Source organism: Triticum aestivum, chromosome 5A, assembly GCF_018294505.1.
Source record: "Triticum aestivum cultivar Chinese Spring chromosome 5A, IWGSC CS RefSeq v2.1, whole genome shotgun sequence".
Classification (NCBI taxonomy): domain Eukaryota; kingdom Viridiplantae; phylum Streptophyta; class Magnoliopsida; order Poales; family Poaceae; genus Triticum; species Triticum aestivum.
The window spans coordinates 30136472-30159314 of record NC_057806.1 but is presented as its reverse complement, the minus strand read 5'-3'; the positions used below and the strand labels follow the sequence as shown (position 1 = coordinate 30159314).

Here is a 22843-nt window from a genome sequence, read left to right as displayed (position 1 = left end):
TGGAATGGATGGTCTCCTCTCGACTGTTTGCGCTTCCACGCCCCGCGGCGTCGGCGTCAGCGCCAACAGACACCACGCTGCGGGCTGCGCCTTACATAGTGCGGTTACTAGTCCTAGCTACGTCCTACGTAGGAGCCAGCTAGTAGCAGCAGCCAAAAGAGAGGATTGCTCGCCGCAGAGATTGCGGCCTTGACGCTAGCATTTGCGCGCCAAGTCGTTGGCTAGCAGTGGATCTCATCTGCCTGCCTGCCTCTCGACTCTCGCAACCGCAGCTTGTTGCTCACCTAGCTAGTAGTTCTGTTTTCTTTCTGTTGTGAGTTGGAACCTAGCTAGTTCTGTTGGGACACACAAGGGGAATGCCCCGCGCAGCCAAATTCACTGTTTAGACCCTTTTTCATTGGTTTAGCAGCATCTGACTCTAGGTGCAAAATTATTTCAGATCTGATTTTTTTTTCTATCGCCGTTGTCTTTGACAATTGGGTAATATATCATACCGTCAAGGCCTTTGACGGTAGGACTTACCTGTCACATCCATTTTATGCGTAAAAAGATCCTACCACCATGGCTTATAGCGGTACGATGTGTTACCCTACCGCCATAGCCTATGGCAGTAGGGTCTTCATCTCTGTTTTATTGCATGCGTGCCTCTATTATCATTGCATGCATGTGCCTACAGACAAAGACCATGGTTGTAGGGTCTTTTCACATCGAATGGACGTGATAGTGTAAGTAAGTCCTACTGTCAAAAGCATTGGTGGTAGGATGTGCTATCTTACCGCCAAAGACAATGACGGTATAAAATGATCAGCTCCAAAAAACTTTTGCACATAGGATCATATTATGCTCAAGTTAACCAAAATGATCAAAACAGTGAATTTGTCGGCCCCGCGCTGAAGCCCAACATCTAGAGACCAGACCACTCCTTCCTTTGGTCCTTCACCTCCTGGTCCTCGTCGCGCACGACGAGGGGAGGCAGGGTGCCAACCTCCACGTCGCGGACGCCACACCGACGCTGCTCCTCATGCTCCAACGCGAACTAGACCTCCCAATCGGGAGAGTTTTATGCGTACGTGGGGTTGAGGCGCTGCTCCGGCGTCAGCTGCTGCCGCTGGTGCCACGCCATACCTCCTCAGCGTGCGCCCGCGCCGCCCGTGGCACCGCCTGCACTGGAATCCTCTCCGGATCCAAGTGCAAGTCGTGTGGCAGCGTGGCGTCGGGGTAGGGGAGGGGGATGCAGTGCTCCCAGTGCCACTTCGCCTGGTGCACTTCGACACTAATGCGATGCTGTGGCTGGCGGGAAGACGCCGTCGGAGGCTGGGGGAGCGCGCGCGAAGGGCCCACGGGGGCCTTGCCCTTGTTCTTGCCGGAAAAAGAACCCCATGGTGGCTAGGGTTGTCGCCGACGAGAGAGCAGAGGGTGGCTAGTTGGGGACGGGCGTCTGGAATAGGATGAGCACGCCCCCCTCCCCTCATCCCGCACACTAGGATTAAAAAAGGCCGCCCGCCATTGCTGACGCATGGGCCCGCGGTCATCCCGTGTCATTAATAAAGATGTGGGAGGTAGTTGGCCGGCCGCCAGATGGGGACGCTGTGGACACCGAGAGAACGCACCATATTCTTGCCCTTGTTCTTGCCGGAGAAGATCCCCATGGTGGCTAGGGTTGTCGCCGACGGGGGAGCAGAGGGTGGACACTGAGAGGATGCGCGGCGCATCCGCGTCGATGCATTTTAGCCCCAATTTTGGGCTGAAAATGGCTCTGCGCGGACGCCATTTGAGAATGAGTCAGCGGGTTGGGCCATCACGTTTGTCCGCGGCGATTTAAACGGACGGCGACGGATGAAATGGATCGCCGCGTTGGAGTTGCTCTAATCGATTGACCCCTCTTCTTTTTTAATACTATATGATACACACATCAATGCGCATTCTAGAAGAAAAGAAGGTCAGATCATATTCCTATAGCTATTACGGACGGAACTTTAACCACAGTGCCCGCACGCAGATTTGTCCCCAGCAGAGGGTCAGCGGCGGCACTTGGGACTTGGGAGCCACATCGATCCACTCATAATATCACCCGCGGTAATATAGTAATTGCGACATTTAGGATTTGTTTGGTTTCAATAAGTCACCTGACTTATAAGTCGGGTGACTTAAAACTAGTCTCTACTACTATAGTACACGTTTTTTTGAAAATTTGAATCTACCTTCTTCTCCCCTGTTTTACCCGCCAGCCAGAGGATGAATTCATCTGTAGCCGTCAATTCTATTACATCGAACGGCTCATGTGACACGGATTCGCCAGCCACGCAATCCCGCCAAACCTGAAAGTCATTCGTCCCTTCCAGATAACTCCACAACCCTCGGTTTCCTCCACCCCTCGATCCTGCAAGTGGATTGCCCGCCAAACCTCATCCATTTCATCTCACGCTGATCGGCCGAAGCTTCCCGTGGATGCTCTATACGCAATTTTCTAGCCCGTGCATCACACACCACCACCTCCGTCGGTCCACCCCCTCCGTCCACACCCCAGCACCGCCGGATCACCTCCAGATCCCAGATTGCAGCTCCACCCCCGGTCTCCTTGCAAGCTCTGAGGTGCTTCGAATTTTCTTACTCCTGGTGGATCCAGTCTCTCGTGAGCTGGAGATCCTTCTACAGCGGCCAGCTGACCATATTGCCACTGACCACGGGTGAGCTAATCCTTCTCTGCGTGGTCCATCCTAATCTGTTCCTTTTGATTTTTTTTATGATTCTTTTGGATTAGAATGTTAGGCAAGTGCTTCTTCTTGCTAACGATGATTGAAATACAGTTCCACTGGTGTGGATGTAGCTTGCTAATTTTTTCTACTATTCTTGCACACAAGGTGTTTGTGTTTTTGTCCAAACTACTATTTGTGGGTAGACTATAAAGGCAGTGCTATCTGAAAGTAAACCACGTGTTTATTCTGTTCATGTCTCATATCTATTTGCAAATTTGTATGTGCTTTACGTATTCAGATTTGGCAGCCTAAAAAATGGTCCAATGGTTATGCTGTAGGTTGTGGTTGAAAACAACTAGCTTATAAAATTCAATAGTCGAAGCCATAACCGCGAGCCATCCAGTAAAATCTACAAGATGGAAGGACGATTTCCTTCCAGAGATATTACAAATGTTCATCCTACGACTTCACCAAAAGGGAACCAGTGTATGTTTTTTATTATCCCGATATCTAATTATTATCCTTATTGATCTTTTCCCTTGACATAATACTACGAGTCTTTTGTATGTTTTGTTTGGTGGGGAAATAGTAGCTGTCATTGGAGAGCAGAGTGGTCCTTTAGCTGAAACCAAAAGTGTTATGCAAATGAATTCTACCCAGCGTAAGCGTTACCGCGACCGGGATAGATATCTGCAAATGACTCCATATTAGAGGGAAGCCTATTTGCGAAGGAATCGTGAGTATAAGAGAATGAGGCGTGTGTGCAGTGCAAGCTGTACCAATACAGAACCAGCATCAGAACAGAGAATTTCAGTAGCTAATAAGAACACATGCATGACAGGTAACAGTTCTAATCGACAAAATATACATTTCTTATTTTATGAATGACCGTTGAATCTTCGTTTACCTCCTTATTATATGATGTATAATTTTTTGATGGGGTAAATTTGAACCAACGTTACAGGAAAGGAAGTCGGGGCCAGTTCAATCTATGAGAAGCATGATTCAGTATTTAGTCAAGTAGGGTCTTCGAAAGGCAAACAAGGTTGTGATACATAATTAATTAACAGATATCTACTATCAAAATAAGTGAGCACATATCAATTTTTTATGATAGCCATTGGGCTTCAGAAGTATATGCAAGATACTGACATTTTCCTGTTTTGACATACAACAGAAACATTTCGTCAACATAAGTGGGCACAAACCAGTTTCCTTTTTTTTAATGATTACTAATACTAATCTGATGCGCCTGGGCAGCAACACCATGAGCCAGCGCACTGCACCCTCTACTAATTTTCAGGAACTTACACAGGAGATAAATCAAGAAGGAAATTTACGAACATCAGCACAGATGTTGTAGCTTCTACCTGCTGGTGCTACATCAGAGTTAGCAGAATCAGATTCGAACTCAACAGGGGAAGTGCAATGATCCAGCATCAACTGCACATCAAACTTCAAAGTGTTCTCACTTCATAGTTTTTCAGCATCGAAACAATTCTCAAGTTCCTGGTTAGCAGCAAAGGGGATCTCGCCATGGTGATTCCTCGACATAACATCTGCAGAAGATACAAATATAAGACATGGAAATTCACAATGATGACAACGAACCTACAAACTGTTATTAATAAGTGGCAACATCTAATAATTTAGTTGCATTGAAAGAACATGGAAACAATTACAGTTTAGCTCTAAGAACTTTCTTTTGTACAGATATTTCAATCACCAGACTTGTTTCTGTATGTTTGGAGCCTACAAATCAACAAATTTTCACACTTAAAAAGTAAATGACAATTCACACTGATCGATCTTCTCTTCATTCTTTAATTGGCACTTAAAAAGTAAATGATAATTCACACTGATCGATCTTCTCTTCATTCTTTAATTGGATAAAATCAGAAATTCAGAGAAGTTGAAGTACTCACGGTGCTGCTGCCTGCTGAGTACCGTATGTTGATGCAGTGATGCTGGTCGGTGCTACTCGCCAGCTCAATAGCGGAAGAGCCGTGGAGACGTGAAGTGTGCGGCCTGCCGGCGTGTGCTGTTTGCGGGCATGGCTGTCGGATTCAAGCGCCGCCAAGGTTGTTGATGATAGTTGGTCTGGGCGAGCCGAGCACTATTGCCGGATGTCTGGGTCGTGCGCTGCCACGGCGCCGTCGCAGTCCTCGGGTCGGTGTTCGGCGGGTCGCGGAGGCAGAGACGGGAAGATGGGCGGCGGCGCGGTGCCGCTCCGGTCGACAGTTTTTCTTTTCTTTTTCTGAAGGGAACTCCGCTCGACATATTTCTTTTTTTTTGTGAAGCCCTACATATTGGATATGCATGGTAGAATGCATTACATTCCATCTATGTCCAAGTTATTTAGAAAGCATGCAAATGATTATTTTTTGAATAAAATTTGGTCCCATGATGTGACTTGCATTTTTGAGAATATTAACTGTCACTCACAAAAAAAGAGAATATTAACGGCAAGTTTGTCAAGTGTTAAGCAAAATTACTCTTGACATGTTTTGAAAATATAAGAATCAAATTTGCTCATCAACATTGTAACCGGGCAAGAGGTTGCGAAAGCTAAAACTCCATACAAAAAATGCTTCATTTGTATTTAAAGTTTTCTTGTTTGTACAATTCTTTTTAAACAACACACACGTGCAAAGCACGTGCCTTCAACTAGTGACTTATAAGTCATGCTTGTTTGGTTGTCACCTGATTTATAAGTCATCTGAGCACACCTTCTCACCTTGCTTTTTTATGTAAAGATGATGAGACCCATGCAAAATAGGGTGACTTATAAGTTTTAAGTTGGGGTGGAGCAACTTATGACTTATAAGTTGGGGTGATTTATAAGTTGGGTCTGTTTGATAAAATAAGTCACTTTTTTTTATTTTTTGACTTATAAATTGGTGACTTATTTAAAACCTCTGGTGTTTTTAGACCGCCCATTGATTAATATAAGCTTCCAACTGTTACTGTTTGCGGCGCACATCCAGCCGGTATTTTCAGAGTTTGGCCAAAAGGGCGCCGAGTTGACTAGGATATGTGGAGATTTGACCTGCCCGTTTGTCCCTGTCGCCAGCTTTTACGACACATGAATCTTATCCGTCTCGTCCATCGATCGTCTAATTAGGCACGGTAATTCGCTCGCCTTGATGCCTAGGCTAAGCATAGCATAGCTAGGGTTTGACAAATTACTTAAACACGTACCACTGGATGGATGGATGGGTGAGACATGAGATCCAGTCGTGATATCTGAAGGTCGGCTGTCATGTACCTCCGTCAGGTAATTTTATATCTGCACACCTGACGGCCTAGCTCGCTAGCCGCTAGCTTATTATCACACTGTTTGCCTGCCCTCCGCTTCTTACCTCATACCTCATCCCGTGTGTGTGATTTTCATTATCAGGGAGCAGTGACCAAAGTGCACATGATTATCCCAGCTGCAACTTTATTGATCTAATGTGTTTATTAAAGTCTGATGGACGTGGCGTCAACTCATACGTGACACGTTTCAGCGGAATGCTTTGTGTTCGTGACCTGTTTGTACCGCACCATATTTTGGGTACCTGTGTCCTGGCAATATGTCGAACCCACATGATTTCCAACGCAAAAAGTATGTCTTTTTTACAGCTAGCAATAACATTTTATTCCTCAAATGATGGACAAGTCGTTTACAATAGCATGAGAAATAAAATTAATGCAAAAGTATGTTACCTCAACACCGTCCCCTCCAATAAAAATAATGCCCACTAATTTGGAAAAAGTTTGTAGCTTTGAAAAACAACCGTGAATTTGAGAAAAAAATACGGATTCATACAAAGTTCATGGAAAAAAATCACGGCTTTGAAAGACATTCATGAATTTGAGAAAGGTACGCTTATTTCATGAATTCAGAAAAAAGTTCATAGATTTAAAAACAAAAAGGAAAAATAAAAACGAAAAGGGAGAAAACAGAAACGAGAAAAATATGAAAAAGAAAACAAAAAAGAATAAAAACTAAGAAAAACCGGTCAAACAAATACATAGAAAACCCTAAGAAAACCGGGCAAACAAAACCGAAGTAAAAAAAACAAAGACACAAGCCAGAAAAACAAGGTGAGGAGCTACAAGGGGCCTGCCCATGTAACTCTCTAGCTCAAAAACAATAAGTATCTATATCTCGGTCTCATTAGGCAACACGTTGGTCCAGGATTTCAGGATATATAATTGTTCAACCTCTCTCTCCTTGCAAGATAGGCATTTTGCAGCAACCAGATACTTTGAGTGCCAAAATATTGAAAGCAAAATACTATCCTAATACAAATACCTTACATGCACAACTTGGAAGTAGCCCATCCCAGATTTGGCGATGTGTCGTTGAGGGTAGAGATGTTTTGCTGCAAGGCTTGATCAGGGTTGGTGACGGGAAGACAACCGAAATCTGGAACCAAAATTGTTTACCAAGGGAGGCATCGATGTGTTCATATGCTTGTCTCAGACACAAACCTCCTCACAACGGTCACAGGGAAATCATTTCCTCCTCCCGTCGCCCGGCGTCCCAAGTCCAAGTCGCATGGAGATCAAAGGTTCGACACTCACTAGCTGCGAGTGGGTGAATCAACTCTGCAGGTTTGCATCAAGCGATGCAAAAGCCTCCATCTGCACAAGCAAATAAAAACCCAGAGTAGGAAAACTACAACTGAAGACAAAAGCAAAAACTGCACAAGGGTGGAAATGCCACCGGAATTGCCAATTTTTGTACTTGTGGGTACCACATATTTTTGTACTTGTGGGTACCGGTGGAACAAGAACCTCCTCAGAGCAGTCACGGTAAGAATTCTTGACCGGATTGGGTCTTGCTGCTTTTTTCAAGAATTTGTCAGGACAGAAGAGGAGTCAACAATCAAATAATAAGTGGTTCTATCCCTTCAACCTTCTCGAAGTAGGATCTTTTGTTCTTCCGTCACATCTGGATCTAAGTAGCAATCAATTTACTGGAAGCATTCCACCTCAGATAGGATATTGTCATTCTTTATCGTCATTACTCCTATCAGATAACCAATTGGAAGGACCTCACTTAGTGAGCCAGGAACAGCACCGCCGCGCACACCTGGCTAACTGGATGGGGGCGCGGACGCAGGCGACTCCGTGGGCGACCAGGGCGGCGATCGCCGGGACGCTGCCCTCGACAACTATGGCTTGCTCGTGCGTCGGCGGCCGGTTCTGGGCGTTGGCCGGATCGGATGAGGAGGATGTGGACGGTGACGGAGAGGATCCGTCGGCCTCACTTACGTCGCCGACTCCGTCAGATCTGATTTGTGAGTTTTTCAACTCTGGTTATGACGAAGACGGGGTAGCCACGATGGTCGATAAGGTCTTGCCGGTGGACGATCCAGCGAGGGTTGGGCTTCACGCGGGCGAGAGGAAGGAGATGGTCCATCGCGTTGTTCACCGGAGAACGGCGGCGACGCCGATCAGGTCATGGAAGGGCCTGATACGTCCATTTTGCATCATGCTTTTATATCGATATGTATTGCATTATGGGCTATTATTATACATTATGTCGCAATACTTATGCCTATTCTCTCTTATTTTACAAGGTTTACATAAAGAGGGAGAATGCCGACAGCTGAGATTCTGGGCTGGAAAAGGAGCAAATATTAGAGACCTATTCTGCATAGCTCCAAAAGTCCTGAAACTTCACGGAAGTCATTTTCAGAATATATAAAAAATACTGAGTGCAAGAAGTTCCAGAGGGGGGCCACACCCTGGCCACGAGGGTGGGGGGGGGGGGGGGCGCCCTACCCCCTGGGCGCGCCCCCTGCCTCGTGGGCCCCCTGGTGGCCCTCCGATGCCCATCTTATACTATATGGATTCCTTCGTTAAGGAAAAAATCATAAGCAAGCTTTCGGGACGAGACTCCACCGCCACGAGGCGGAACCAATCTAGGGCTCTGGCGGAGCTGTTCTGCCAGGGAAACTTTCCCCCGGGAGGGGGAAATCATCGCCATCATCATCACCAACGATCCTCTCATCGGAAGGGGGTTAATATCCATCAACATATTCACCAGCACCATCTCCTCTCAAACCCTAGTTCATCTCTTATATCCAATTCTTGTCTCCAAGTCTGGGATTGGTACCTGTGGGTCGCTAGTAGTGTTAATTACTCCTTGTAGTTGATGCTAGTTGGTTTATTTGGTGAAAAATCATATGTTCAGATCCTATATGCATATTAATACTCCTCTGATTATGAACATGAATATGCTTTGTGAGTAGTTACGTTTGTTCCTGAGGACATGGGAGAAGTCTTGCTATTAGTAGTCATGTGAATTTGGTATTCGTTCGATATTTTGATTAGATGTGTGTTGTCTCTCCTCTAGTGGTGTTATGTGAACGTCGACTACATGACACTTCACCGTTATTTGGGCCTAGAGGAAGGCATTGGGAAGTAATAAGTAGATGATGGGTTGCTAGAGTGATAGAATCTTAAACCCTAGTTTATGCGTTGCTTCGTAAGGGGCTGATTTGGATCCACATGTTTCATGCTATGGTTAGGTTTACCTTAATACTTTTGTTGTAACTGCAGATGCTTGCAATAGAGGTTAATCATAAGTGGGATGCTTGTCCAAGTAAGGACAACATCCAAGCACTGGTCCATCCACATACCAAATTATCAAAGTACCAAACGCGAATCATATGATCGTGATGAAACCTAGCTTGACGATAATTCCCATGTGTCCTCGGGAGCGCTTTTCTCTCTATAAGAATTTGTCCAGGCTTGTCCTTTGCTACAAAAAGGATTGGGCCACCTTGCTGCATTTTATTTACTGTTGTTACTTGTTGCTCGTTACAAATTATTTTATCACAAAACTATCTGTTACCTATAATTTCAGTGCTTGCAGAGAATACCTTGCTGAAAACCGCTTATCATTTCCTTTTGCTCCTCGTTGGGTTCGACACTCTTACTTATCGAAAGGACTACGATAGATCCCATATACTTGTGGGTCATCAAGACTCTTTTCTGGCGCCGTTGCCGGGGAGTGAAGCGTCTTTGGTAGGTGGAATTTGGTAAGGAAAAATTTATATAGTGTGCTGAAATTTACTGTCACTTGTTACTATGGAAAGTAATCCTCTGAGGGGCTTGTTCGGGGTAACTTCACCCCAACCAGTAGAGCAAAGAGTTGTTCCCCAACCTACTGAACCTACTGAACCTACTAAAAATGAAAATGTCTGCTTTGAAATTCCTTCGGGTATGATAGAAAAACTGCTAGCTAATCCTTTTTCAGGAGATGGGACATTACATTCTGATGAGCACCTAATATATGTGGATGAAGTTTGTGGATTATTCAAGCTTGCAGGTATGCCCGATGATGTTATCAAGAAGAAGGTCTTCCCTTTATTGTTGAAGGGAGACGCATTGACATGGTATAGGCTATGTGATGATATGGGATCATGGAACTACAAACGGTTGAAATTGGAATTTCATCAGAAGTTTTATCCTATGCATCTTGTTCATCGTGATCATAATTATATATATAATTTTTGGCCTCGCGAAGGATAAAGCATCACTCAAGCTTGGGGGAGGCTTAAATCAATGTTATATTCATGCCCCAATGATGAGCTCTCAAGAGAAATGATTATCCAAAAAATTTATGCTCGGCTTTCTGATAACAATCGCACCATGCTCGATACTTCTTGTGCTGGCTCTTTTATGATGAAGACTATTGAATTCAAATGTGATTTATTGGAAAGAATTAAATGCAACTCTGAAGATTGGGATCTCGACGAAGGTAAGAAGTCAGGTACGACAACTAAGTTTGATTGTGTTAAATCTTTTATGGATACCGATGTTTTCTGTAAATTTAGCACTAAATATGGACTTGACTCTGAGATAGTAGCTTCTTTCTGTGAATCTTTTGCTACTCATGCTGACCTCCCTAAGAAGAAGTGGTTTAAATATCATCTTCCCATTGAAGTAAAAGTAGCTGCACCTATTAAAGTTGAAGAAAAGACTATCACTTATAATGATTCTATTATTCCTACTGCTTATGTTGAGAAACCACCTTTTCCTGTTAGGATAAAAGATCATGCTAAAGCTTCAACTGTGGTTCGTAAAAGCAATATTAGAACCTATACACCTCCTGAGCAAGTTAAAGTTGAACCTAATATTGCTATTGTTAAGGATCTCTTGGATGATAATATTGATGGGCATGTTATTTATTTCTGTGGTGAAACTGCTAGAATTGCTAAACCTTGTGCTAAAGATAAACATAGAGATGTGGTAGGTATGCCTGTTATTTCTGTTAAAATAGGAGATCATTGTTATCATGGCTTGTGTGATATGGGTGCTAGTGCCAGTGCAATACCTATTGACTTATACAAAGAAATTATGCATGATATTGCACCTGCTGAGTTAGAAGATATTGATGTCACAATTAAACTTGCCAATAGAGATACTATTTCACCAATTGGGATTGTTAGAGATGTTGAAGTCTTGTGTGGGAAAAATAAATATCCTGCTGATTTTCTTGTTCTTGGTTCCCCACAAGATAGCTTTTGTCCCATTATATTTGGTAGACCCTTCTTAAAAAGGATGTTGTTACTATTGGTTTAGATGATATGTCTCATGAGTTCAACTTTTCTAAATTTTGTAGACAACACCGTGAAGAGGAATTGCCTAGTAAAGATGAAATTATTGGTCTTGCTTCTATTGCCGTACCTCCTAGTGATCCTTTAGAACAATATTTTCTAGATCATGAAAATTATATGTTTATGAATGAAAGAAGGGAAATAGATGAAGTATTCTTTAAACAGGGACCTATTCTGAAACACAACTTGCCTGTTGAAATCTTAGGGGATCCTCCTCCACCCAAGGGTGATCCTGTGTTTGAGCTTAAACAATTGTCTAATACTCTTAAATATGCTTATCTTGGTGAAAATAAGATATATCATGTTATTATTAGTGCTAACCTTTCAGAGAATGAGGAAGAAAAATTATTGAAAACTCTGAAGAAGCACCGTGCTGCTATTGGATATACTCTTGATGATCTTAAGGGCATTAGTCCCACTCTATGTCAACACCAAAATAAATTTGAAGAAAGATGCCAAACCAGTTATTGATGACCAACGACGACTGAATCCTAAGATGAAAGAAGTGGTAAGAAAAGAAATACTAAAGCTCCTTCAGGCAGGTATAATTTATCCCGTTGCTGATAGTCAGTGGGTAAGTCCCGTCCATTGTGTTCCTAAGAAGGGAGGTATTACTGTCGTTCCTAATGATAAAGATGAATTTATTCTGCAAAGAATTATTACAGGTTATAGGATGGTAATTGATTTCTGCAAATTAAATAAGGCTACTAAAAAGATCATCACCCCTTACCTTTTATTGATCAAATGCTAGAAAGATTATCCAAACATACACATTTTTGCTTTCTAGATGGTTATTCTGGTTTCTCCCAAATACCTGTGTCAGCTGATGATCAATCTAAGACCACTTTTACTTGCCCTTTCGGTACTTTTGCTCATAGATGTATGCCTTTTGGTTTATGTAATGCAACTGCTACCTTTCAAAGATGCATGATGGCTATATTTTCTGATTTTTGTGAAAAGATATGTGAGGTATTCATGGATGATTTCTCCGTTTATGGATCCTCTTTTGATGATTGCTTAAGCAACCTTGATCGAGTTTTGCAGAGATGTGAAGAAACTAACCTTGTCTTGAATTGGGAGAAATGCCACTTTATGGTTAATGAAGGTATTGTCTTGGGGCACAAAATTTCTGAAAGAGGCATTGAAGTTGATAAAGCTAAAGTTGATTCTATTGAAAAGATGCCGTGTCCCAAGGACATCAAAGGTATAAGAAGCTTCCTTGGTCATGCCGGATTTTATAGGAGGTTCATTAAGGACTTCTCAAAAATTTCTCGGCCTCTGACTAATTTATTACAAAAAGATATACCATTCGTCTTTGATGATGATTGTGTAGAAGCCTTTGAAATACTTAAGAAAGCATTAATCTCTGCAACTATTGTTCAGCTACCTGATTGGAATTTACCTTTTGAAATTATGTGTGATGCTAGTGATTATGCTGTAGGAGCTGTTCTAGGGCAAAGAGTTGATAAGAAATTAAATGTTATTCAATATGCTAATAAAACTCTAGACAACGCCCAGAGACATTATGCTACTACTGAAAAAGAATTCTTAGCAGTTGTATTTGCTTGTGATAAGTTCAGACCTTATATTGTTGATTCTAAAGTAACTATTCACACGAATCATGCTGCTATTAAATATCTTATGGAAAAGAAAGATGCTAAACCTAGACTTATTAGATGGGTTCTCTTGCTACAAGAATTTGATTTACATATTATTGATAGAAAGGGAGCTGAGAACCCCGTTGTAGACAACTTGTCTAGGTTAGAAAATGTTCTTGATGACCCACTACCTATTGATGATAGCTTTCCTGATGAACAATTAAATGTCATAAATGCTTCTTATACTGCTCCATGGTATGCTGATTATGCTAATTACATTGTTGCTAAATTTATACCACCCAGTTTCACATACCAGCAAAAGAAAAAGTTTTTCTATGATTTAAGACATTACTTTTGGGATGACCCACATCTTTATAAAGAGGGAGTAGATGGTGTTATTAGGTGTTGTGTACCTGAGCATGAACATGAACAAATCCTACGCAAGTGTCACTCCGAAGCTTATGGAGGACACGACGCTGGAGATAGAACTGCACATAAGGTATTGCAATCCGGTTTTTATTGGCCTACTCTCTTCAAGGATGCCCGTAAGTTTGTCTTATCTTGTGATGAATGTCAAAGAATTGGCAATATTAGTAGACGTCAAGAAATGCCTATGAATTATTCACTTGTTATTGAACCATTTGATGTTTGGGGCTTTGATTATATGGGACCATTTCCTGCCTCTAATGGATATACACATATTTTAGTTGATGTTGATTACGTTACTAAGTGGCTAGAAGCTATTCCAACTACTAGTGCTGATCATAACACCTCTATTAAGATGCTTAAAGAAGTTATTTTTCCGAGGTTTGGAATCCCTAGATATTTAATGACTGATGGTGGTTCACATTTTATTCATGGTGCTTTCCGTAAAATGCTTGCTAAGTATGATGTTAATCATAGAACTGCATCGCCTTATCACCCACAGTCTAGTGGTCAAGTAGAATTGAGTAATAGAGAACTCAAATTAATTTTGCAAAAGACTGTTAATATATCTAGAAAGAATTGGTCCAAGAAACTTGATGATGCATTATGGGCCTATAGAACTGCATATAAAAATACTATGGGTATGTCTCCGTATAAAATGGTTTATGGAAAAGCATGTCACTTACCTCTTGAACTAGAACATAAGGCTTATTGGGCTATTAAAGAGCTCAATTATCTTTCTGGAGCATGACTTGGCCAAAGCGAGAAATATGAAGCTGGTGTTATGCCTCTTTGAACAATTGACCGGATTAAAGATTAACTTTCACAAAAGCGAGTTGTTCTACTTTGGTAGAGCCAATGACGAACAAGAGGCATATAGGCAATTGTTTGGGTGTGAATTGGGGGCTTTACCTTTCACATACTTAGGAATACCAATCCACCATCGTAAGCTGACAAACAGAGAATGGAAGTGCATCGAAGACCGATTTGAAAAGAAACTGAGTTGCTGGAAGGGCAAGCTCATGTCATACAAAGGCCGATTAATTCTGATAAACTCGGTTCTGACGAGTATGCCTATGTTTCTTTTGTCGTTCTTCGAAGTCCCAGTTGGAGTTAGGAAAAGACTGGACTTCTATCGATCACGATTCTTCTGGCAGGGTGATGAACTAAAAAGAAAATACCATCTTGCCAAATGGGATATCATCTATAGACTGAAGTACCAAGGGGGTCTTGGGATTGAGAATCTTGAGGTCAAGAACAGATGTCTTCTCAGCAAGTGGCTGTGGAAGCTATCGAGTGAGACTGATGCCACTTGGGCACAAATCCTCCGCAGCAAGTATCTTCACACCAAAACTTTGTCTTAGGTGACAGTAAGGTCGACTGACTCACCTTTTTGGAAAGGGCTGATGAAAGTCAAACTAACCTTCTTTAACAGGACAAAGTTTATTATTGGTAACGGTGTTACTACACGATTCTGGGAGGATACTTGGCTCGGAGAGACACCCCTAGCCATTCAATACCTGTCTCTGTATCGTATTGTTCAACAACGTGAGGTGTTCGTTGAAATGGTACTTCAATCCACCCCCTTAATATTCAGTTCAGAAGGACGCTAGTGGGCAATCGTTGGGAAGAATGGCTCCATTTGGTAAGTAGACTGATGGAGGTTCAACTTTCTCAACAACCCGATGAATTACCCGGGAAGCTTACTAGGTCTGGAGTATTTACAGTTAAATCAATGTATGTTGATGTTATCAACTCAAGCTCGATTCCTAGTACCAAACATGTTTGGGCTGTCAAAGTCCCTTTGAAGATCAAAGTGTTTATGTGGTTTGTCCATAAACAAGTTATATTAACTAAGGACAATTTGACAAAGCGTAATTGGACAAGACCTACTAGGTGTAGTTTCTGTGATCAGGATGAAACGATCAAACACCTTTTTCTTGATTGCCCGCTAGCCAAAGTTTTATGGCGGACATTCCATATTGCTTCTAATATTACTCCACCGAGTTCTGTCAACACGTTATTTGGAACGTGGCTTAACGGGATAGATCCTAAAACAGCGAGACATATTCGCATAGGAGTCTGTGCTTTATTGTGGGCAGTCTGGAATTGCAGAAATGATTTGGTTTTTAATAGGATAACACACATTCATTTTTTGCATGTTATTTTCTGAGCCACGATGTTGATCCATTTGTGGTCGCTACTCACTCCGATGGAGGCTAGGGAGCGTTTGGTTACTGGATCTATCCGCTGGGAGATGGTAGCACGGGATATCTTCAACCGGTTTTGATGGCGGTCATGTAATAGGATAGGCAATTAGTTTACCTATCTCTCTTTTGCCAGCCGGTTATGGCGTCCTTCGTTTGGCTAGTTTGTCTTCTAGTACTTTTTGGCTCTGTGTGAGCTCTTCTTTATTTTCATTTTGAGACTTTAAGACATTGTTGGAACTATTTATTTGTTTAATAAGATGGATGTATGCATCGTTCTGATGCAGAGGCTAGGAGTCCCCCCTTTTCGAAAAAAGAAGAGGAGTACTGGTTCTCACAATTTTGTGGAGAGGCCGGCATGGCACCTAAGGTGTGATCTTCTTGTACTACATGGCAAATGATATGGCAAAAGGAATACAGAGTTTTGCAGTCATACAACCCCTGCTTTCTGAGATGAGACTGATTCTTTACTTCCTGCCTGATGTGAACAAAATCGTTGGATGAAAATAATCAGATTGCTCACATGTGGGTTAGATTGGACTGGCTAGTTGTGGCACCTGCTCCACCACTGCCTGGATCCGCTCGTTGGTATACCTAGTACATCTTTCCGCCGTGGTGAATGGAGTGGAGGAATATGGTGAGGTGCCCCCCATTAAGAAAATCTTCTATATATCTGCACAACTAGTGGGTTTGATTGGATTTAGTCTCACCATTATCACAACACAACACAATAGCGGACAACAAGTGCTCGGCAAAGTTGTTCCCTACCTACTTGATCTACTAGCTCGATCCAGTGAAGCTGGATCCAAGTCTAAGTCCAAGTCGCACGCGCACCCGACACACGAATGGATGACTACTACTTCTATATATATAAATAGATGGCGGCATGGTGATGAGGACAGACTACCTTGTATACAACCAAAAATATTGCATACATATATATTTGTGAGGTGATTTCTAATGCAAACTATGCAATAATTTATTTATGTCATCTGGGACAAAAATACTTGAGAGACTTTTGTGCCATGTCTAATTGCAGGTGTATGGGACATTTATACAATCCACATATGAAGATAGGGGAAAAGTAGAAGTTTATGTGCTGTTCAAAAAGTCCTCTCACGTCACTTTTGGGCCAAGAGAAGATAGTGTCCAAGTCTCTCACATTCTGGATTCAGATTCAGACTGCACAAATATACCTGACTCAAAACGCCAACAACTTTTTCATACGGACTTCGAATTGGGTGATTCTTTTTTTGTTTGAAAGTAGATTTCGTGATCTTTCTAACACAGTTAGATTCACCTTCAAATTGCCGGAGTGTTGAGTAATGGATGAAACAACCTGACATTCCAGCAGAATTCGAGTCAAACTACAAGCCCAAAGGTGTTGCATCACCTCCACTTGGGCCCATGAGCCTTGTACGACCTAGGGTTAGTTTTAGGCTGACTTGGGACGTACTCCCACCTCCTTGGCTGCCTCCCTTACTCCTATATAAGTAAATCCATCTAGTAGCTTTTTTCTTGAGATTTGTTTAGTCAAAAGTTAGCCATTGCAACTTCGTGTACTTCGTTTGTGTCCAATGACCAGACCAAGACCGCTTATGGATCCCCACCGTTATCGATACTTCATATATATATATATTCATAATATTAAGATTGCTTTATCATATTAGTGCTCGTTCTTCGATTTCTTGCAGGAATAGGCCTTCGTGGTCAGGCTGATCGTGCTTCCGGCATTGTCAGTAACCTCGGGAGATTGGTTTAGCGATTGCTAAGGCACAACGTCGTGCACGTTTGTAGTCGGATCGTCAAAGTCGACTCCACCAAATCGATAGTTATCATATCATCGAAAGATCGGGACACCCTCGCCTCTATCAAGTGGTATTAGTTCTATTGATGAGATGATAACTATCGATTTGGTGGAGTCGACTTTGACGATCCGACTACAAGCGTGCAATGGCATTGTGCCTTAGCAATCGCTAAACCAACTCGGAGAGGTTATTGACCACGCCAGAGCGCGATCAACCTGACCACGAAGGTCTATTCCTGCAAGAAATCGAAGAACAAGCAAGAATATGAATAAGCAATCTGAATATTGCGAATATGGATGAAGTATTGGTAGAAGTGGGGTTTCATAATGGTCTTGGTCTGGTCGTTGGACACTAACGAAGTACACGAAGTTGCAGCGATGGCTAACTTTTAACTACAAAAAACCCAAGGGAAAAGCTACTAGATGGATCTACTTATATAGGAGCAAGGGGTGGCGGCCAAGGAGGTGGAAGGACGTCCCAAGGCAGCCTAAAACTAACCCTAGGTCGTACAAGGCTCATGGGCCCATGTGGAGGTCTGCTACCTCTTGAGCACTGCGTTGGTTTTCCCTTGAAGAGGAAAGGGTGGTGCAGTAAAGCAGCGTAAGTATTTCCCTCAGTTTTTGAGAACCAATGTATCAATCCAGTAGGAGAGCACGTGTGAGTCACCTCGTACCTACACAAACAAATAAGAACCTCGCAACCAACATGATAAAGGGGTTGTCAATCCCTTCATGGCCACTTGCAAGAGTGAGATCTGATAGAGATGATAATAATAAGATAAGTATTTTTGGTATTTTTATGATATAGATTGAAAGTAAATATTGCAACATAAAATAGATTGGAAACTTATCTGATGGAAAATAGACCCGGGGGCCATAGGTTTCACTAGTGGCTTCTCTCAGGATAGCATGAGTATTACGGTGGGTGAACAAATTACTATCGAGCAATTGATAGAAAAGCGAATAATTATGAGAATATCTAGGTATGTTCATGTATATAGGCATCACGTCTGTGACAAGTAGACCGACTCCTGCCTGCATCTACTACTATTACTACACACATCGACCGCTATCCAGCATGCATCTAGAGTATTAAGTTCATAAGAACAGAGTAACGCCTTAAGCAAGATGACATGATGTAGAGGGATAAACGCATGCAATATGATATAAACCCCATCTTTTTATCCTCGATGGCAACAATACAATACGTGTCGTTTCCCTTTCTGTCACTGGGATCGAGCGCCGCAAGATTGAACCCAAAGCTAAGCACTTCTCCCATTGCAAGAAAGATCAATCTAGTAGGCCAAACCAAACTGATAATTCGAAGAGACTTACAAAGATAAACCAATAATACATAAAAGAATTCAGAGAAGATTCAAATATTGTTCATAGATAAACTTGATCATAAACCCGCAATTCATCGGATCTCGACAAACACACCGCAAAAAGAAGAGTTACATCGAATAGATCTCCAAGAGAATCGAGGAAACTTTGTATTGAGATCCAAAGAGAGAGAAGAAGCCATCTAGCTACTAGCTATGGACCCGTAGGTCTGAGGTAAACTACTCACACATCATCGGAGGGACCATGGAGTTGATGTAGAGGCCCTCCGTGATCAATGCCTCCTCCGGCGGAGCTCCGGAAAAGGCCCCAAGATGGGATCTCTTGTGTACAGAAGGTTGCGGCGGTGGAAATAGAGTTTTTTTGGTGCTCCTGGATGTTTTCGGGGTATGTCAATATATATATAGGACGAAAAAGTAGGTCGGTGGAGCAACGAGGGGCCCACAAGGGGGGAGGGCGCGCCCCCTGCCTCGTGACCGCCTCATTGATTGCTTGACGTCCACTCCAAGTCCTCTGGATCACGTTTGTTAAAAAAATCACGCCCCCGAAGGTTTCATTCTGTTTGTACTCCATTTGATATTCCTTTTCTACGAAACACTGAAATAGGCAAAAAAACAACAATTTGGGCTGGGCCTCCGGTTAATAGGTTAGTCCCAAAAATAATATAAAAGTGTAAAATAAAGCCCATTAACATCCAAAACAGATAATATAATAGCATGGAACAATCAAAAATTATAGATACGTTGGAGACGTATCAAGGTGATGCAACACCTTTGGGGTTGTAGTTTGGCTCGGATTCTGCTGCAACGCTAGATTGTTTCGTCCATAACTTAATGCTCCGAACGAATTTGAAGGTGAATCAAATTGTGCTGGAAAGAGCACGAAATCTACTTTCAAACAAAAAATTAATCACCCAATTCGGACTCCATATGAAAAGGTTGTTGGTGTTTTGAGTCAGGTATGTCTGTGTATTCCGAATCTGAATCCAGAAGGTGAGAGACTTGGACTCTATCTTCTCTTGGCCCAAAAGCAACATGAGAGGACTTTTTGAACAACACCTGAACTTCTCTTTTTCACTTATCTTCATATGTGGATTGTACAAATTTCCCATACACCTACAATTAGACATGAGACAAAAGTTTGTGAAGTATTTTTGTCCAGGATGACATAAATAAATTATTGCATAGTTTGCATTAGAAATCACCTCACAGATATACATGTATGCAATATTTTTGGTCGTATCCTAGGTAGTCATGTCCTCATCATTGTCCTTTTTAAAAAAAAACCGTCCTCGGCGTTGCTTAATCTGAAATGTGGCTAACAAAAGAGACAAGGTGTACATGTTGTATATGTATATGTCATCCATTTTTACTTTCCTTGATTTTTGAACGTCTGACATATGTATACATGAGTAAATTTCATAGTTCATAAAATCTAAAGCCAAAAAATTATCACAAGAAGTAGAAGGCATGAAAATGTTGCAACTCAGTTTGCACATATAAGTGAAGCTCTTATTCATTTCAAAAGATTGACAATGTTCATCATTAAACCATGCCAACATTGGTGAATTAACCTTAGTTGCATCAAATTTACATGCTACAACATGCTTAAATAAGCAAACATGCAATAAGTCATTGGACACAGAATCATCACCAAGATTAGAGGTGATTATCAAAATGATTAAACATTGGTTCTTTTGCATCAACAGTTAACTCAAGGGGTGCACTCAAAATTGTTGATATTTCAGTTGTTTGATCACATGACGCATTCATGACAGTAACAAGATTCTCTAAAATAGGTGGTGTGCTCAAATCAAGAGGTAACTCAACACATGATGCATTCAAGTTAACTACTCATGCATCATTCTCATGTGAAGTTATATCATCAATACCTTTACTATTACCTTGTCACAAAGACGAAGCTGATGTAGGTACGGACGTTGACAATGTACCATACTCTTGAGATGATGTCGCGCTCACAATCCGAGGTGGGGCTGCTCTAGTAGGTGCAATGGTGGAGGAACCAACTGGCGGTGGTGAGCATGAACTGGAATAGTAGTTGTTGTAGTCACCCAATGCATCCTTCTATATATGTTTCTCAAAGGTACAAGCGCGAACATACATACCAGTAATGCAACGAGGAACATACCGAAATCTTGCACGGATATCATGGTTCAAACCACCAAAAATCTATTCATTGTATTATCCTCAGATTCTTCTATGTCACAGTGATGCGTATAAGATTTGAACTCTTGGTAGTAAGCATAAACAATGTTACTTCCTTGTTTTAATTGTTCCAATTTGCGAAGCAATTCACGACGATAGTAAGGAGGAAAAAATTGTTGTCTCATTACAGCTTTCAAAACTTTCCAAGTTGTGGGTTGGTTATCAATGTTTTTCTTACAATGTACACTTCACCAAACAGAAGCAAACCAGTAAATGCTCTAGTGGTAGCTCATACTCTCTCAAGTTCAGAAAAATCATGGTGAGTAAAAACTTATTCAACTTCAAGCTCCCAAGCTAGATAAATAGCAGGATTAAATCCACCCTCAAATGATGGTAAAGAGATAACCTGACCATATGCTTGTGTGTGTTGTCCCACCTCTTGTGATGGTGAAGATGTATCCGTCGTCCAAGAACTTCTATCTTGGGACCCTGTCATGATTAGTAGAAACAAGAAACAAAATTCACGAATAATGTTCCTATGAACTACTAGGATGTGGTGGTAAAGCGCTCATAGTAAAGAAAATATCAATATCTTACAAGTTCTTACCAAGCAGCAGGTGGTGACAAGCAACCAGCGGTGTCAAATAACTCTGAAGATTGAGTAAAGCGATTGCCAGTGGAACGTATGTATACACGGTGTAGAAATATGTGGATCTTGGAAGGCTTAAATATATGGTAGCAAAAGATTAGCAATAATCAATTCAGAGATGCAATGTTGAATAAACGCTCAACGACGTTACTGTGTTGGTCCTAGGCTATACCAGACTAGAGACGCGAGCCTAGAACACTAATGATGTCACGCCGTAGCACAACTAGTATCAATAAAGGATATGAAGTAGCTCTGGACAGCAAAATATAAGTGAAGATCACAATAGCCGTAAAGATAATGATGTGAAATAACAGCCAAGCAGGATATATCAACAATTTTTTCTCCAACTTTCCTCTGGAAAAGTTTGTGCCTATTTTTTGATAAATTTTTTCAATAATGGTATTGACTCAAGTATTCAAACGCAAAAGGAATCACTCAATTCCGAGTTGATATGAGGAGTCAAAAATTTATAAAACTGGGCTTTAAAACTGGAATATGCTGTGTTCGTAAACTTCGGAGGGCAAGCCAATTTTGCGGTGCCAAATATTGAACTAGCTTCTGCAACTATTTAGATGCGGCTCGTCGCTAGCTTTCATTTGAGTACTCGCGGAGCCAAAACGGACTTCGTATGAGGAAGTTATGCCTGTTTTATTGAACAATGCACAAAATAGATTCCAATCCGAATTCAACTACGAGATTGAGTCTAGATAGATCCGAATTTTGTTTTTTCTTCTCTTTTTTTCCTCACACTTTTTTCCCTTTTCTCTCTGTTTTTCTCTGACTTCTATTACTTTTTTCTCTCGTTTTTTCTGTCTTTTTTTCTCTCTCCCTCTTTCCAAAACAAATTAGAAAAAATGCAGATTGGATCAAGCGAAGATGTGAACGATCTCAACTATGATTATGAAAATGAACGGTGGGTAGCACGTGGTGGAAATTGATGGATGGGTGATGGACAGCAGAAGGGCTAACGATGCATCGGCGGCATGACTAATGTGAACAGAACTCGAAACTCTAAACGAACTAGACACTAAGACCAGCAACTCGACACGAGATGCAATCGATAATTCAACTATGCAAGCAATGGAAAGAAAATTGCAAAGGCTCAGACTGGCTTGGACAAAGGATGAATAGATCTAAATTTTTTGTGGCTTTTTCTTATACAATAGGTAAGAAAATAAATCTAATCTAGGAAAAACTGTAAATTCTCACCGAGCAACCTGAAAACTGATACCACTTAATAGAGGCGAGGGTCCCGATCTTTCGATGAGATGATAACTATCGATTTGGTGGAGTCGACTTTGACGATCCGACTACAAACATGCAATGACGTTGC

The 22843-nt window shown here is 41.8% G+C and overlaps 1 long non-coding RNA gene across 4 annotated transcripts; it reads left to right on the top strand.

Annotated features, from left to right (window-relative positions):
* Positions 1–2340: 2340 nt before the first annotated feature.
* LOC123102104 (uncharacterized) lies at positions 2341–5068 on the top strand. Of its 4 annotated transcripts, XR_006448749.1 has the most exons (6): positions 2342–2687; positions 3035–3182; positions 3286–3537; positions 3661–4235; positions 4410–4479; positions 4596–5067. It is a non-coding gene; the product is annotated as an uncharacterized lncRNA (long non-coding RNA). The 4 variants fall into 4 exon arrangements; XR_006448747.1 differs by having other exon boundaries at positions 2341–2687; positions 3661–4479; positions 4596–5068; XR_006448748.1 differs by lacking the exon at positions 4410–4479 and having other exon boundaries at positions 2343–2687; positions 4596–5065.
* Positions 5069–22843: the final 17775 nt, after the last annotated feature.